Source organism: Anabrus simplex, chromosome 1 (genome assembly GCF_040414725.1).
Source record: "Anabrus simplex isolate iqAnaSimp1 chromosome 1, ASM4041472v1, whole genome shotgun sequence".
NCBI lineage: Eukaryota > Metazoa > Arthropoda > Insecta > Orthoptera > Tettigoniidae > Anabrus > Anabrus simplex.
The window spans coordinates 1,225,318,792-1,225,336,653 of record NC_090265.1 but is presented as its reverse complement, the minus strand read 5'-3'; the positions used below and the strand labels follow the sequence as shown (position 1 = coordinate 1,225,336,653).

Below are 17,862 nucleotides of genomic sequence, written 5' to 3'. Positions count from 1 at the left end.
ACTAAGTATTACACACGAAGTGTTTGTGTAAGCTTATGGTGGTTTAATTTCATTTCCTCTTTTAAATCATAATAATTATTTTATTATTTTAATATTTTCAAGCCTTCCGAGCAAGTAAAAGAAAAGAATAAGTTTTAGGATGAAAGCCTTTCTGATGATTTACTCGGTACTTATGTAGGAATTTGATCATGGAGGTTGTCATTCTGTTACTCGGTGTAACAGAGTGCAAACGTAAAGGGGGCGTTCTTCCTTGTATTTGACACATGAGTGTCGGCTAATTATTAATACCTTGACTATCATCTGATTTTGGGAAGGATTGTTAACCAGGTCTTGTGACTGGTTTGATTGAAGTTACTGTTCATTGTGGGATATTTAATTAATTGCGCTAATTGTGAATTATTTGCATGTCATTGCATAATTTCTGCCGGATTACTAAAATAATGTGTGTTTTGGGTTACAACTGTTTCTTACTCCGTTTGTGGTAACCGAGATAACCCATTGGAGAAGTTTTCAGCCTGCATATTGAGATAATTGTTTGTAGTTTTTATTTTGAGTGCATCTCTCATTTCTTAAGTGCTCTGACTTGAATTACAGATTGGATGGTGGTAGTTACCTTAAATGATTTTTAATTTTCAATTCAACTACATTGATTAATTGTTCTGAAAGATTTTCTGCGCTCATTCTTAAAGGTTGATTTTAATATTATATTTTGAATTGATTTTTCATTTATTAATTGCTCGGAAATTTAAATTATTATTGTGGAGGTCAGTTGTTCTTAAATGATTTGTCTTATTAAAGTTTGTCCTTCAAATTATCAAGGAATTATTATTTCAGCCAATTAGTTAATTATTTGTTTTTTTGATTCACTCGACCTCTTGCGCCCTTGCTTCCGCAAACGGCGACGACCTTTCTCACGGGATAATAGGTAGGTATTCTGATATTATTTTATTTGTTTATTATTATCCCAGGTCGTGCTAACACTCTTGCCCCTTTGTTATTGTGTTGTGAGAAGCATGTAAAATATTTTTGGCAACTCACTAGGCACTTAACAAAATTATCACTCAGCAATAGGATGCCCAACAAAGATCCATTTTCTGGTAGGAGTAAAATGGAAATACATATTTGACGCACATGCAGTCTAAATGGCGTCAAGTAAAATGACTATACGCTTACGTTTTATTTATTGTTGAAATGTGGAAATTCCTACCTTGACATCGGTATTATTTTCTTAGAAACTGTTTATTAATTTCAAACAGTAAAATTTCTGAACATATCGATTCAACGTTTTCTAACATTTATCCACATGTTGTCTATGCCATTTTGTCTTCCTAATACTTCTATGCGTTTCTCGTTCACGTTCGCTTTCCGGTAATTCTGCTTGAAAATGTACAGTTATGTTTGAAAATCTCCGAAAACATAAATGAAACATTAAAAATGTCAGTACAGCGCATAATTTTTGATGCATATGGAGAGCTTTGCTGTCGTTCCTTATTCAATTTGGAACGCCTAAACGTTCACAAAAGAGTGCTCTATGGAATGTAAGCGAACGTACTTTTTTTGGTAACAACAGAAACATACTTACTGTATGTTCAAACTATGTGCACAAACTTTTAACGATATTTTAAGGAAATGAATTCACTACAGGTAAACCAGGACCAATTTACCTGCTAGAAAATGATCAAGTACGTCCGAAGAAATATCTTCCGACACACTACTGACTTTGTCTAAGATAAATTACATTACTCGCGCACATACACCCGTATTAGTTGTTACATACACTTTAATCTGCAAGAAATTATTGATGTTTTTTAATCATATGACCAACTAGGAGATATTATCGGGTGAATCGAGCGATATTATTAGGATGATGCATTATTTCGTAGACGCTTTTATTATCAATGACAACAGTTATTGGATAATACTCACTGTGGATCTGCTTGAATGATACACCAGTACATCCTCCCCCGTGTGTCAGAGTCTACTAAATTTTTAGAATGAAATAGACGTAGACGGTTGTATGTCTTAAAGTGGTAGTTGCCTAAAGGGAAATTTTGATTACTTTTACCGTTATTGGGACTAGAACTTGAATCCCCAGCACCATGAACAACATATGGTAAGGATTATTTCTTTTCAGTAATGGAATAGAAAATCTACCAGACTATTGGGATGCAGTCACGAAAATGAACGCGAACGTACTTCTGATCATTTTGTATAAAAGGCAGGCGTAGTATGCATTTGTTTTGTACGAGTTTATTGGTATGTAGTAAATAATTTCGCAAAGGAAACACTACAAACATATACAATGATCTAATATACAAAGTACATACTACGTCCGTTATGGTACAATGAACCATAGAATCCAGCCATAGACAATTTGTATTTTCGTACGATCAAATGCGAAACACTAAAGTACAATAATAATAAATCAGAGGGGAGAATAGCTTCTTTTGTTTATTTAATATCAAATAGCTTCCTGTAAAGCAAATTACTGCATAAGGGCATAACTTCCTTGAAACAAGCCGTCAGCACGACTTACCAAAATATTAGAATCTAAATAAATTTGTAAAGTACAATTGACCTAAACTTTGAATAATAACAATATTCTTTTAAATATCGTTAAACCGGGCGAGTTGGCCGTGCGGTTAGGGGTGCGCAGCTGTGATCTCGCATCCGGGAGATAGTGGGTTCGAACCCCACTGTCGGCAGCCCTGAATATGGTTTTCCGTGGTTTCCCATTTTCACACTAGGCAAATGATGGGGCTGTACCTTAATTAAGGCCACGGCCACTTCCCATTCTTTGGTCTTTCCTGTCCCGGCGTCGCCATAAGACCTATCTGCGTCGGTGCGACGTAAAGCAAATAGCAAAAAAAAAAAAAAAAATCGTTAAACTCTGTAGATTTTTTGTAGGTTTTACCTTACATCAGAAACATGTAATCAATTTTACATATGGTAGTTGGTTACAGTTGAATTTGCTGTAATTTCTAGGCCGAACTTTTTGTTTATTCTGACAAAGTGAAACAGTATTTTCTAAATATACTTAATTGTCATCAGACATTCAGTTAATTCGAGTTTTTAATGGTATGCACTCCATGCATTATGTGACTTAATCTAACCGGAAAGTAATCCAGCTGACTGTTGAGGAAGTGCAAATTAAATGGAAAGCTGTAGTCAGGATTCCAGAACCTTACTATGATCATTTAGAAGCCAGATAGGGTTGTATTTGTTCCCGAAGAAACCATCACAAATTGTTGCAAAATTATCTTGCTCTTAGCTCACGGAAATCTTTCTATTAATGGATTCGTTGATAAAATTAAGTTTAGTATTTAATCTGTTTTCGCATTGGAAAGCCACTCAGTTGGTTTTGATTTGCTCGTTTGCTAAAAATTGAGCCGTATACGCTAAAAGAAATATTTCTGTATCGCACAAATTCGTCAGATTGTCCTCATCGTGCCAAATTTCACATACGCTTTAAAGTTAAAAATATATCACATTATGTAAATCACACAGAATATGATTTTCCATAACATATTTCTGGAAGAAGTAAGGAAAGAGAAACATTGGATTGAATGATTTGGAATCGACGTGACCAAATTGATTTACGGTCCTAATATTTTTCAGTGTTAATCTGATGTATTGTGCCCTACTGCACTATTAAGTTCCGTCCAGGCGAAGGCCGGTCTCGAACCCAGAGTACAGTAGTGAACGAACTCTCACAGACGTGAGCTGGTGCACATAGTCTTACCTGAACACTGTCCTCTTCAATCAGCCGGTAGAGCGCTCTTCTCAGGATAACATGGGTATAATGGGGCAACATAAAGATAAAACACTAGGACATGTGCCTCCACAGGTAAGAATTCGACTAAATAAAAATTTAAAATAAAATATCTAACAGAAAACACCGCTGCATTCCAAGTTTAACAAATAGGGATTTATTACATAAAATTGAATTATTTACAAATAAAAGATCATTTCAATATGAGATGGAAAAATGACGCTGAGCTGATGACTATCATTTCACTGCCTTCACAAAAACACGTGAATCTGCAACAAGCATGTAACCATAGTGTAAGTCACGAAGTTTAGAAAGATGGATATCTGCTTAATGACACCAAAAACAATGATTCCCTTAAAAAAATTTACAAAGCCTCGCGCCGTCGAACCCCGGTGCAAACAAAAATCACTACAAAATTTACAATGACCTGACACGGTCACGAACCCTAGTCCTATGACAGGTAAGGTGTCCAAGATACCTATGCAAACAATATCAAAGGTCCAATCAACACATACAAGGGTGTCAGTATAAAATGGGCCAGTGTTAAAATCTTACGTAAAACACGTAGGACAAAAAACAAATCTCTCTCTCTGCTTTCAGAACAAGAAGGTCGTTTCTTCCCCTCTGGCATACTTGAAATACTGCAGACGACCAACACACCCGCCTGTGACGTCAAGCTCAATGACCTCCATTCTCACCCCACCCCTTGCGGCAGCCCCTAATTTACGAGCTCAAACGGGAAGACTGGCTAAAGTCTTGCCTTTCAAAGAACACATCACGTCGTCAGCTGTTAAAGCCCTCATTTAAATATACCTGGGCTATCTGCCCTTGTCTCCATATTTCAGCACTCTCGCTCATCTTACTTATGCCTCTCATGGGCTAAATCCTGGTGCTACAAAACACTAATCATTAAACGATCGTCACATTGCCATACTTGGCATTTCCAAAATATACTCAATAAACTCTCAATGGTTAGGCTCTCTCAGGCCGACTGCAAATCTTACTTTTGCCTCTTATGGGCTCCAATCTCTTACTACCTGGGCTCGCTCGCTCTATCCATGAATCTGGGTGAATTACTGGTCACAACTTGGTCACAACTTGGTCATAATTACACTTCTACGTCTGCAGAAACAAATGCCTGAATATGATCTAATAAAAGTACCTATCTGTAAACTAACCTCCTATGCCCAACTGAGTTCGATCAGACCCTTACACAAACATGTACTTCAAAATAACGCAATCAAAATGAACAATAAATTCGCTAACAAGGACTCTACAAATAACATCTACCTTAAAGTACGGGGTTCGAGTTTGAGGCCTGGCTCTATATTACAAGGGAAACTCTCCTATTAACACAAATATGCTGACTGACGGTCCCCATATTCCTATCTAAATTTAAATGACATGCTTGAAACAGAATTGGAAAGCTCTGACCTTAAAATAGAAGACATAGCGGAGCGGCCATCCCTGTGGACCACTGGATCTACCACATTCTGATAGACTGCCGGGCTTGCATCAGATACTGTTGACCATTTGGAGACATTCTTGCTGGTGTGGCGTCTTCGTACAGCTCCCTCTGGAGTCGGAAGGTGTCCTCTTCGATGTTGTGCTGGTCAGGTGCTCCCAATGTTCCTGGCTCGATGCCCGTTGTTGTGTTGGCTTCAGCTCCTGGTTGTGGCTTCTTTGGAATGATGCTGTCAAACACTCGTTCTGACTTGATGCTGGGGTAAATCTTTGCAGAAATAGCAGTACAGGTCGTCGTTGTAGCTTGAAGACAAAGCGTTGTTCTCAGTACCAACACGCAGTCTGACGATACGTTCCTGCAGCCTCTCGGTCTACGAATGACTCTGATATGCCCTGGCGGCCTTAATTTATAATTCCGGGTGGCGTCATCAAGCCACTTGGCTGCGTGCAATCTTAGCGTGCCCGGGAAAATTTTCCCGCATTAATTATCATGAGCGCAACTTAGCGAATGCATTAATTAATGCAGCCCTAATGCCTATCAAAATAAAGCAGATATAATACAGGTTGCAATTCTTGTCTCAAATCCAATGCAACACTTCTGTAACCAAAGATATTAATTTATTTCATTCTTCCCTCCTAGAATAAGTTTAGCCGGGAACTGGAAGAGCGTCCCCAAGCTTCATCAAGAGGCTTCGCTTGGGACATAACTTCTATTAATGGGTTCTGGAGATTTCTCATAATGACGCGCGCTCACTTCACAAAAGAACGCTTCTTCTGGACCCCTTTATGACATATACTGTAAGACATCGGCTTCGTGGGTGGCCTAGTATTATTCCAATATCCAATACTCAAATTAATATAATTGCACCAATGAACAGAATGGTTCATAGCCCCCCGTGAACGACAAAATAAAATTTTGTGAAGAATTTTATTTTCCCAAATTCCAAGATCAATTTCTCATTGCAATTATATCTGCTGTCAATATTCCAAACTTCAGGCCATGGGACTATCTTCAGCGACAGACATGATAGCCTCCCTATCCTTCCTAACTTGGTAATAGGCATCCAGCAGAGCTAGAAATCTTCGGTGGTTACTCTCGCAGTCTTGACACTCCGTTTCTTTGCGCTGCTCAGCTCGCTGTTTCTGGTCGCCTGGAGAAATCATATTCCCTTCTTCTTCTTCTTCTTCTTCACCATTGGGTATCTCTGGTTGTTCTTCTTCGCTGTCATTTCCATCTTCTTCCGGAATGATAACCTCCTCTCTGGCAAGATTTTCGGTCTCTTCGTCCTCAGGTTCTTCTTCCTCTTCTTCGCCTCCTTCTTCTTCTTCTTCTTCTTGATTGTCTAATTGATATTGGCCGGGTTGGAAAAAGGGCTTAAGGTTTGATGAGTTAAAGACCTTAGTCACTGTAGCGTCCAAGCTTTGGACCTTGTATGAGTTATTTTCATAACTATGAATTATTCTATACGGTCCCGTGTATAGCTCAGCGAACTTATGGTAGTATCTCTCTGTAGGGTTAGAGACAGTGGGTGTCTTCACTAACACTAACTCGTGATCTAGTTACGGATCCCTGTTAAATTCATCTTAAATTCTCTTCATTCGTCATGATGTTCAATTAATCTAATTCATAAAATAAATTTATAACTACTGGTTATCATCAGTTTCTATTTACAATACTACTTATATACAGTGGTGTTTATCTAAATGGCTCTTCTATTTGCCAAACTTAGAAGTTCCCTGTCTCACGGCCATTTCGCAACTTTCTTCACACCCTGTCTCATTCATGCGGCCTTCTAGCCTGCAGAGGTTCCTGGCACTACGTGTTTGTTTCCTTCTGTAGTTAGAGAGGTTCCCTCTCTCTGTTCCGCTCTTTCTTTTGTGGAGTAAGAGACCTTCCTTTCTCTCGGTTTTCCAGTTATTTTTCTTCCGCCTTACTTCACGACATGCGGAAAGCCACCTCTTCGCCACAGCACGTTTTCTCCTCAGCTGTTCCACGTAGCTTCTCGGTTTAAGCATTCGTCCCTCTTTCATATCTTCTTTTCGCCGCTTCTTCTTTCTCTTGATGGTTCCAATCTTCCACCTACGGCGTATTCTCACTTGTTTCCCGAACCAACCAAACTGGTATCGGTATTTTTGGTTCTTCTTGCGTCTCTTGTATGACTTAGTTCTCTTTCCTTCATTTCGCTTCGAATGCTGGTTATACCATTGTTCATCTCTTTCATTACCGGCTGCTATTTCTTGAAGATACTTTCCAACCGTTTCCCTTTGATTATTTTGTGCGTTCCCAGTCGGGTCTCCCATTTCTATTTGTCCAGAAATCCCATTAACATTGTTCGCTAATTTCCTTCCTATATCATCGGCCTCGACCTTGGATGCTGTCACACATTCCAGACTCTCTTCTTCTACCGCAGAATTTACGAGGTCTTCGCCCTCAGACGTCGTCGCGTAGTACTTGAGCTCAGCCCCTTCTGACAGGACTATTGCTATGTTGCCAGATCTCTGCACAATGTGATTCTTGAACTGCTCCTCTTCTCCTTCCTGTAGCCAAACCAAAGTTGCCGTTTCTCTAGCTTCCTTGCTTGTTGTGTCATTCAATCCTTCTTCTGAGGCTACGGTAATATTCTCGTTTCCTGGTGTATCTTCCCTTCCTGCTTCTGCCTCCTGAACCATTGGACTGTTTGTATCAGATTGCTCCATTCGCATCACTTCATTTTCGGGCGGTTCAACCGGTGAATCAGACTGCTGAACTTCTGTGATAATTTCCTCCTCGGGCACCTTATCGCCGACTTTACCTTCCTTATTCTCTTCCGTGGTTTGCTCTTTCCTCCCAACTCCTTCTCGAGTCCTCGCCTCCATACTGTCTTCTACTTTCTGCTCTATTTTTTCTAGCCTCGCTTGCGTATGGTCTATGCGATCTATTGCTGCTACCAGGTCTTCTTTAACGGTTCTCAGTTCGGACTGGGTCTCCTTGTCCTCTTCTTCAATAGGCTGTTTTATTTCTCCGATACTGCCCTTTACCTTACAAATCTGTTCATCTATTGTCCTGGGTGACTCTTCTACCTGTCTATTCATTTCCTCTGTAGGGGTAACACATGGTCTACTATTGATCTCTATCTTCGTTTCTACCTTGGCTATGGTTTCCCTAGTCGCTTCATTTCTAGAGGCCAATGGCTTCAAACGCATGCTAGGATGTTCCTTAAACTCAGTTATTTGGCTCGTTATCCGTGCCTCTGTGAGTCTTAATCGTTCGGTCAAGCGTTCTTGGAACCCCGCGAATGGATCTGTGAGTTGCTTGGTCAAGCATTCCTTCAGTTCGTTCACTTGTCCCGAGTTCTTAACTTCCGGTTCTCTAAATTTTGTACTAACTTGGTCGTTCAAATGCTCACCAAGCGCCACAAACTGTACCTCGCTTTTGGCACACTGTTTAGGGAATGGCTCACTATTCCTAGTCTTTCGTCCTATAATAGCTCGCATATCCTCTCTAAACGCCACAAACTGTTCATTCATCTGCTCGCTGAATTGCCTCAGCAACTCCCCTATGTCTACCGACATTCAACTCACTTGTTATAAAGTCCGGCGGGAAAAGCCGCTCCGTATGTCCTCGATTAAATTTCAAATACTATAAATTTCCTACTCTTTCTAATTTATCAAAATGTTCCTACTGCTAAACTCTCGAACTTTCAAAGCCTAAATTGGCTACCTCAATCTAATATCATGTCATTCAACATAGGGTAACCGTCAGTACAACACTATAATATAAGAATATATACACAACACAAACATAGAATTCTCCCACACAATGTCATAAACCAGCAAAAACTACCACATGCACAAATCCAAGCTATCCGATTATACACCTGTAAAACACATCACCTTGCAGGTCAAATCCCCGCACGAATATCATCCATCACTTCAAGAAAACCACTAAATCCGCACATCCTCGCTAAACACCACCAACAGCAATATTCATAAACTAATGGTAAGATCAAAGACAGAACATCACAAAATACCTCTCTGAACTGGCAGTCATTCAACCTCACCAGTTTAACAACATACTCCAAATATATCACCAAGCTAACAGTACAAAACACCGACCAAACTTGGTATACCTGCATAACACCTAATCGAATGCAGCTGTCATAACATATGCCTGAAATCAAGCCTTGCACGACCTTTATTTACCAAAATATCAGGTCCTGCCTTTATAGACACATATTATGACCTATAGCCCTATTTTATGGGAAAAAACAGCCGAATACCACTTGGTTATGTGAGCTCGTTTACACAAATATCAAGCATCACCTGATGGCATAATAAAATAAGCTGTATGACCCTCCTTACTGCAATATCGGGTCCTCAGTTAGCCACATCAAGTTCACAATGAAGACAAAGGCGCTATGGTCCCTTTTACTGAAATATCGGGCCATTCGTTACTCGTCGTCATTAATACCATGGCGCTATGGTTAGCCCTTTACGAAAATTCGGCCAACACGATGGCTATTGCCATTTATACTATGGTGCTATGGCCCCTTTACGGAATTTCGGCCACCACGTTGCTCGGCGCCATAAATACTATGTGCCCTACTGCACTATTAAGTTCCGTCCAGGCGAAGGCCGGTCTCGAACCCAGAGTACAGTAGTGAACGAACTCTCACAGACGTGAGCTGGTGCACATAGTCTTACCTGAACACTGTCCTCTTCAATCAGCCGGTAGAGCGCTCTTCTCAGGATAACATGGGTATAATGGGGCAACATAAAGATAAAACACTAGGACATGTGCCTCCACAGGTAAGAATTCGACTAAATAAAAATTTAAAATAAAATATCTAACAGAAAACACCGCTGCATTCCAAGTTTAACAAATAGGGATTTATTACATAAAATTGAATTATTTACAAATAAAAGATCATTTCAATATGAGATGGAAAAATGACGCTGAGCTGATGACTATCATTTCACTGCCTTCACAAAAACACGTGAATCTGCAACAAGCATGTAACCATAGTGTAAGTCACGAAGTTTAGAAAGATGGATATCTGCTTAATGACACCAAAAACAATGATTCCCTTAAAAAAATTTACAAAGCCTCGCGCCGTCGAACCCCGGTGCAAACAAAAATCACTACAAAATTTACAATGACCTGACACGGTCACGAACCCTAGTCCTATGACAGGTAAGGTGTCCAAGATACCTATGCAAACAATATCAAAGGTCCAATCAACACATACAAGGGTGTCAGTATAAAATGGGCCAGTGTTAAAATCTTACGTAAAACACGTAGGACAAAAAACAAATCTCTCTCTCTGCTTTCAGAACAAGAAGGTCGTTTCTTCCCCTCTGGCATACTTGAAATACTGCAGACGACCAACACACCCGCCTGTGACGTCAAGCTCAATGACCTCCATTCTCACCCCACCCCTTGCGGCAGCCCCTAATTTACGAGCTCAAACGGGAAGACTGGCTAAAGTCTTGCCTTTCAAAGAACACATCACGTCGTCAGCTGTTAAAGCCCTCATTTAAATATACCTGGGCTATCTGCCCTTGTCTCCATATTTCAGCACTCTCGCTCATCTTACTTATGCCTCTCATGGGCTAAATCCTGGTGCTACAAAACACTAATCATTAAACGATCGTCACATTGCCATACTTGGCATTTCCAAAATATACTCAATAAACTCTCAATGGTTAGGCTCTCTCAGGCCGACTGCAAATCTTACTTTTGCCTCTTATGGGCTCCAATCTCTTACTACCTGGGCTCGCTCGCTCTATCCATGAATCTGGGTGAATTACTGGTCACAACTTGGTCACAACTTGGTCATAATTACACTTCTACGTCTGCAGAAACAAATGCCTGAATATGATCTAATAAAAGTACCTATCTGTAAACTAACCTCCTATGCCCAACTGAGTTCGATCAGACCCTTACACAAACATGTACTTCAAAATAACGCAATCAAAATGAACAATAAATTCGCTAACAAGGACTCTACAAATAACATCTACCTTAAAGTACGGGGTTCGAGTTTGAGGCCTGGCTCTATATTACAAGGGAAACTCTCCTATTAACACAAATATGCTGACTGACGGTCCCCATATTCCTATCTAAATTTAAATGACATGCTTGAAACAGAATTGGAAAGCTCTGACCTTAAAATAGAAGACATAGCGGAGCGGCCATCCCTGTGGACCACTGGATCTACCACATTCTGATAGACTGCCGGGCTTGCATCAGATACTGTTGACCATTTGGAGACATTCTTGCTGGTGTGGCGTCTTCGTACAGCTCCCTCTGGAGTCGGAAGGTGTCCTCTTCGATGTTGTGCTGGTCAGGTGCTCCCAATGTTCCTGGCTCGATGCCCGTTGTTGTGTTGGCTTCAGCTCCTGGTTGTGGCTTCTTTGGAATGATGCTGTCAAACACTCGTTCTGACTTGATGCTGGGGTAAATCTTTGCAGAAATAGCAGTACAGGTCGTCGTTGTAGCTTGAAGACAAAGCGTTGTTCTCAGTACCAACACGCAGTCTGACGATACGTTCCTGCAGCCTCTCGGTCTACGAATGACTCTGATATGCCCTGGCGGCCTTAATTTATAATTCCGGGTGGCGTCATCAAGCCACTTGGCTGCGTGCAATCTTAGCGTGCCCGGGAAAATTTTCCCGCATTAATTATCATGAGCGCAACTTAGCGAATGCATTAATTAATGCAGCCCTAATGCCTATCAAAATAAAGCAGATATAATACAGGTTGCAATTCTTGTCTCAAATCCAATGCAACACTTCTGTAACCAAAGATATTAATTTATTTCATTCTTCCCTCCTAGAATAAGTTTAGCCGGGAACTGGAAGAGCGTCCCCAAGCTTCATCAAGAGGCTTCGCTTTGGACATAACTCCTTCTAATGGGTTCTGGAGATTTCTCATAATGACGCTCGCACTCACTTCACATAAGAACGCTTCTTCTGGCTCCCTTTATGACATATACTGTAAGACATCGGCTTCGTGGGTGGCCTAGTATTATTCCAATATCCAATACTCAAATTAATATAATTGCACCAATGAACAGAATGGTTCAGTATAATTATTCTTCAAAGTTTTGAAGGATGTGTGCTCATGTAATGTGATAAACCCCATGTGAGGCTATTTGAATGGTAGATAAACAGTGCGTATCTTTTCACAATTATTGTATCCACTGTCCCTCATTGCGTAAGCGCTAATAATACGGACACATTACTGTTTAATAGCTGAACAATACAGCTTATAGCTTATAAGATATCCACAGCAGTGAATTGGACGTGTATTGCTCCTAACAATAACCTAGTAACTGATACTGGAGAGATTCGTAGTACGTATAAAAATCCAGATTTAGGAGTAAGAAATGCGGTGTATCTCAAACGTTGCATTATTCAGTGCTTAAACATGTACTGCGTGGCATATTAGGAAAGGATATTTAGAAAACCTAGACCTGAAAATATGTTGGAGCACATCCCCGTCACAGGAGATGCAGGAGCTACCCACTCTTTTTCTGGAGAGATAGTGGGTTCGAACCCCACTGTCGGCATCCCTGAAGATGGTTATCCGTGATTTCCCCTTTTGATATCAGGAAAATGCTGAGACTGTACCTTAATTAACGCTACGGCCGCTTCCTTCCCGCTCCTAGGCCTTTGCTAACCCATCGTCGCCATAAGACGTATCTCTGTCGGTGCGACATAAAGCAAATTGTCGAAAAAAAAAAAATCCTGATATATTCCGTATGTCTTCATTTCTTGTATCGTCTGGTAACAGATGGGCCTACGTTCAATATTTGTATGTTTGAACGTTTCTGAAAAAATATCAATTGCATTCGTTTGCATATAACGATGAAAATCAAAATACTGTATTTGAGAAGGACAAATATCATCATCATGACCGTGGCTAATTCACGTAATAGAAATTAGTGAAATGAAATATCGTATGGCTTTTAGTGTCGGGATATACCAGGACGGGTTCGGCTCTCCAGGTGCAGGTCTTTCTGTTTGACGCCTGTAGGCGACCTACGCGTCGTGATGAGGATGAATTAATGATTATGATGAAGACAACACATACACCCAGCTCCCGTGCCATTGGAATTAACCAATTAAAGTTAAAATCCCCGACCCGTCCGGGAATCGAACCTGGGACCCTCTGAACCGAAGGCCAGTACGCTGACCGTTCAGCCAACGACCCGGACATATAAATTAATACATCGTATATATACATGTTGTATGAAAAAAGCGTCTAATAAATTACAGGTGGTGAAAAATGGTATCGGAACAATAAAAACGAGGATAATAACCAATCTACTTTTCGTCCAGAATGAACTGAAGGAATGTACGGTTTCGCAATCATAATTTATTGATTCAATTCGATTTTTATTTTCGAACGATGGTACGAGTATTGTATTTGTTACGACGTTTCTGTGGTTCACAGAGTATAAGAAGCGCATGGGTTGAATGACTGAACAAGGAATTAACTAGAGCAGAACTTAACCCAACAAATTTGGAAATTTTATTTCTATCCTTTTCTTTTTTATAGTTGAAAATTGTGAGGTAGAACATCTAAGAGAATAACAGACAATATAACAAGTTATTAATGAACTCGTCGGCTCTAACAATATTGGGGACTCAGAAGTCAGAAAATCAGGTACAATAACTTGTGATAGTTACCAGTCAGTTCATTCACACAGAAAAGAACATTATTGCTCTTGGCAGGTACAATATTTTTTTTTTTTTTTTTTGCTAGGGGCTTTACGTCGCACCGACGCAGATAGGTCTTATGGCGACGATGGGATAGGAAAGGCCTAGGAGTTGGAAGGAAGCGGCCGTGGCCTTAATTAAGGTACAGCCCCAGCATTTGCCTGGTGTGAAAATGGGAAACCACGGAAAACCATTTTCAGGGCTGCCGATAGTGGGATTCGAACCTACTATCTCCCGGATGCAAGCTCACAGCCGCGCGCCTCTACGCGCACGGCCAACTCGCCCGGTGTACAATATTTTACAAGAGCACGTTTTGCTCCAAGAAGATATACTATTAATGAGTCTGAACTTCTACAAACCACAGTCTATCCTCGTAGAGGCAGTCAGTTTCCTTTGATACGCATAAATTTCACCAGGAAACCAATCGGGTGACCTCACTTCAGTGTTAATCAATTACTCCACAATTACAGTAACATTAAGCACTCTTCCTAAAGGGAACTATGACGTAGAAGCAGTTACCGAATTAACATGAGGCATAATTGCCTAATCTACATGGCCTTAATAGAAAAATAAAATTGTTACACATAACTGGCCATAAACAGTGCCTCGTTGGCTCAGGAAGCAGCGCATCGGCATCTCACCGCTCGATACCGTGGTTCAAATCCCGGTCACTCCATTTGAGATTTGTGTTGGACAGAGCGGAGGCAGGACAGGTTTTCCTCCTGGTACTCCGGTTTTCCCTGTCATCTTTCATTCCAGCAACACTCTCCAATATCATTTCATTTCATCTGTCAGTCATTTATCATTGCCCCAGAGGAGTGCGACAGGCGACATTTCCCAACCTCGCCGCTATATGGGGGCTTCATTCATTCCATTCTTGACCCGATCGAATGGCTGAAAACAGGCTGTGGATTTTCATTTTAAACTGGACATAAACAAAATGCAAGGTGGCGAAACACCTGCACTCCTTATAGAAATTGTTAAAACCCTCAGTGTGCTTACGGCCCATTGATGCAGAGGCTAATCCTATACTATAAGGTGTGATAAAGGAGGAACATTTAAGACCGAGATAAAATTTACGAAGTTCGGAAGTTTCAAAAACTTTCGTCACCCAATGCATGGTTGAATGGGAAACAACTGATGGTCTCACTCTTTGTTCCCTCATACTTCGCCTAAAATTCTACATTGAAAACGACCAGTTTACAAAATTACAATAAAGAAAACACCTTGAAACCTTCCCCTCAAACTATCCGCAGGAGATATCATGTCTAGGTAAATTCTGCCATTACCTTACGCCGCTGGATCTTCCTCATGCAATCCTCACCCCTGCCTCCCTTGGTCACGTCGCACTCCCAAGCACTGGAGAAATTCAGACAAACCGGCGCTAAAGTGCCCTACTTTTATAGTACCATAAAGGAGAAGCTTCCAGAACTCTTTATTGATAGGCTGGATTTCTGTACACACCCCCTGTTTTAATTGGCTAGAGAGCATATTTCCAAGTATCTGATAGGTTGATTACAATCGAGGAGGAACCAGCTGCAGTGCTGACAACTTCCGTACATTAAAAGAAAACAATCCTCAGAAAAGGTTTACCAACCCTCAAATAAACATTACTCTAACAAGCAATTACAAATCGATGGTCTAGCCATCTAACGGTAGACGACAAAATTTTTCGAAGTTTACAAGTTCAAGTCCGTTGGCTTAAATGGCCTTAGAGAAGGTGGTCATTTTAACTAGCCGGGGATGTACCCCTGGTACAGTATTCATTCAAGCATTTGGTATCCGTTTCTTGATGTATCCGGACGTTTTATGACCACTGGACACACGAGAAACACGGGTTTCACAACATATGATTGACGTCCTGGCGGTTCCGTTCGATACATTTGGGATGCAGACCTCGCCTAAAATGCCATCGCGTTATTTTCCCCACTGGAATCTGGATAAAAACTGTGAGTTAGAGGGTTAATTCATGAGCTAATTTTAATTGTCCTGATCCCTTTTACCACGGCCTGTTAACACTGGACTACATTTTTGTACACCGTCGGCCTGTGTGGTGTAGTGGTTAGTATGATTGGCTGCCAGCCCAGGAGAACCGGATTCAATTCCCGGCTCTGTCACGAAATTCGAAAAGTGGTACAAGTACTGTAATGCAGTCCACTCAGCCTCGGGAGGTAAACTGAGTAGAGTAGTTTCGATTCTCACTTTGGTCAACCTCGAAGTAGCTTTCCGTGGTTTCCCGCTTCTTGTCCAGGCAATTGCCGGGATGGTACTGCACCTGTCCAGGGTCCCAGTGCATGATAATTTATCTTAATTGGCTTATGAGGTGGCTGAAAGGATTTCTTTGATGAGACCCTCGAACAGACCCCGGAGTCGAAGTCCATCACCCCTACTTGAGTCTTTACTCGGCTGGGTCAAGAGCTTTGTGGGTCTGTGGTATGTTCGGAGAGGGCTCAAACTACGTCATTCAAAGTAGGGGAAGGGGTCTCAAATATCAGAGGAATACGAACATACTACTAAATGAGAAGGAAGATCATCTATTTTCGCAAATACATTTTTAATTAGCTGAGAAACACTTGTATAATACGCTACATAAAGATATGCCGTGATATTTACATATGCAACAACATTAATTCATAAATTAGGTTTGAGATTTGAATGTCCTTTTCTGTCCATATCATATTTTCATCTATCACTTCATAAACTTCTAAAATTATTGAAAATACATCGAAAGGGTATGCCGCTTCAGAACTATTTAACACACGGAAGACTTTATCATATATTGCATTAAAACACTTCACACATATCCTTAACAAAAACCTATCTCCTTTACGGCATGAATTATTTCATAGATTTATAATTCAACTAGCAAATGTACCCGTGCTTCGCTACGGTATTCTACATTGTATACGGATATCGACGTAAATACTGTGCGTGCAGCAAATGAGATTGTTTTAAAATTGCATGTCTCTTAGCCTTATCCGAGAAAAAAAATAGCATGGGGAGGTCCACATACGTTGTTTCCAATGTAAAGTGAGGGTTGCGGAGTTGTGATGATAACGCCAGGCTCACTTGCCTACTGTCATTCACAATCGAGTTGGCAAGTTTACATTATAATTGCAGGCCCCAATGCCTACTGCGCGATCACAATCGATTTGGGGAGTTTTAGTTACGATGGCAGACCCATTTCCTACTTTCAGACAGGTTACAGTTGAGGAGTTTTTATTATAATACCAGGCAACTTCCCTACCACCAGTCAAAATTGAGTTGTGCAGTTATCATTATAATGACAGTCCCTTTTTACTGCTGCTAGCCAGCTTACTGCCAGTCACACGGAATTAGTGAGTTTCCATGAAAATAGCAGGCCACTATGCCTAATGCTAGTCAAATTTTATATTGGAACATTTGTTTATAATGGCGGGCACCCTGGCCTAGAGCCAAACACAATAGAGTAGGGGACTTTCGAACAAAACTGCATGATCCCTTGCCTTCTGCAAGACAAATGGAAAAGTGAATTATTCATTAAAATGGTAGGCCCTCCTTACTAATGCCAGTTACACAGGAGTTGGAGAAGGACCCCATTCCTACTGCCAGCAGTCAAAGTCGGTGTAGGGAGTACTGATTACAATAGCAGACACATCCTTTCTCGATCGCTACAAATCGACATCAATGAATATATACAGATGGACATACGAAAGTATATGAATGTTTACAATATTGCAGACCTTCATTTACAGATTAACTGCTGCTAAACGGTACGTCATATCGACAAAGGATTGTACCGTAAGGCGCAGTATTTAGCGATCTAAATGGCTGGTCCTATGATATTTTCTCGCATCTAATCTATTCGTGGGTCAGATTGAATCAGAAACGTTGAATAGGTTGAAATTTGTGTAAGATTATCTTACATTGCATTACTTTTCG

General features: G+C 40.7%; 1 protein-coding gene across 1 annotated transcript in view; it reads left to right on the top strand.

Annotated features, from left to right (window-relative positions):
• The window catches only part of LOC136877733 (very long chain fatty acid elongase 7), a 192,445-nt gene that overhangs the window by 134,561 nt on the left and 40,022 nt on the right, over positions 1-17,862 (top strand). The gene's annotated exons all lie outside the window — the stretch shown is intronic.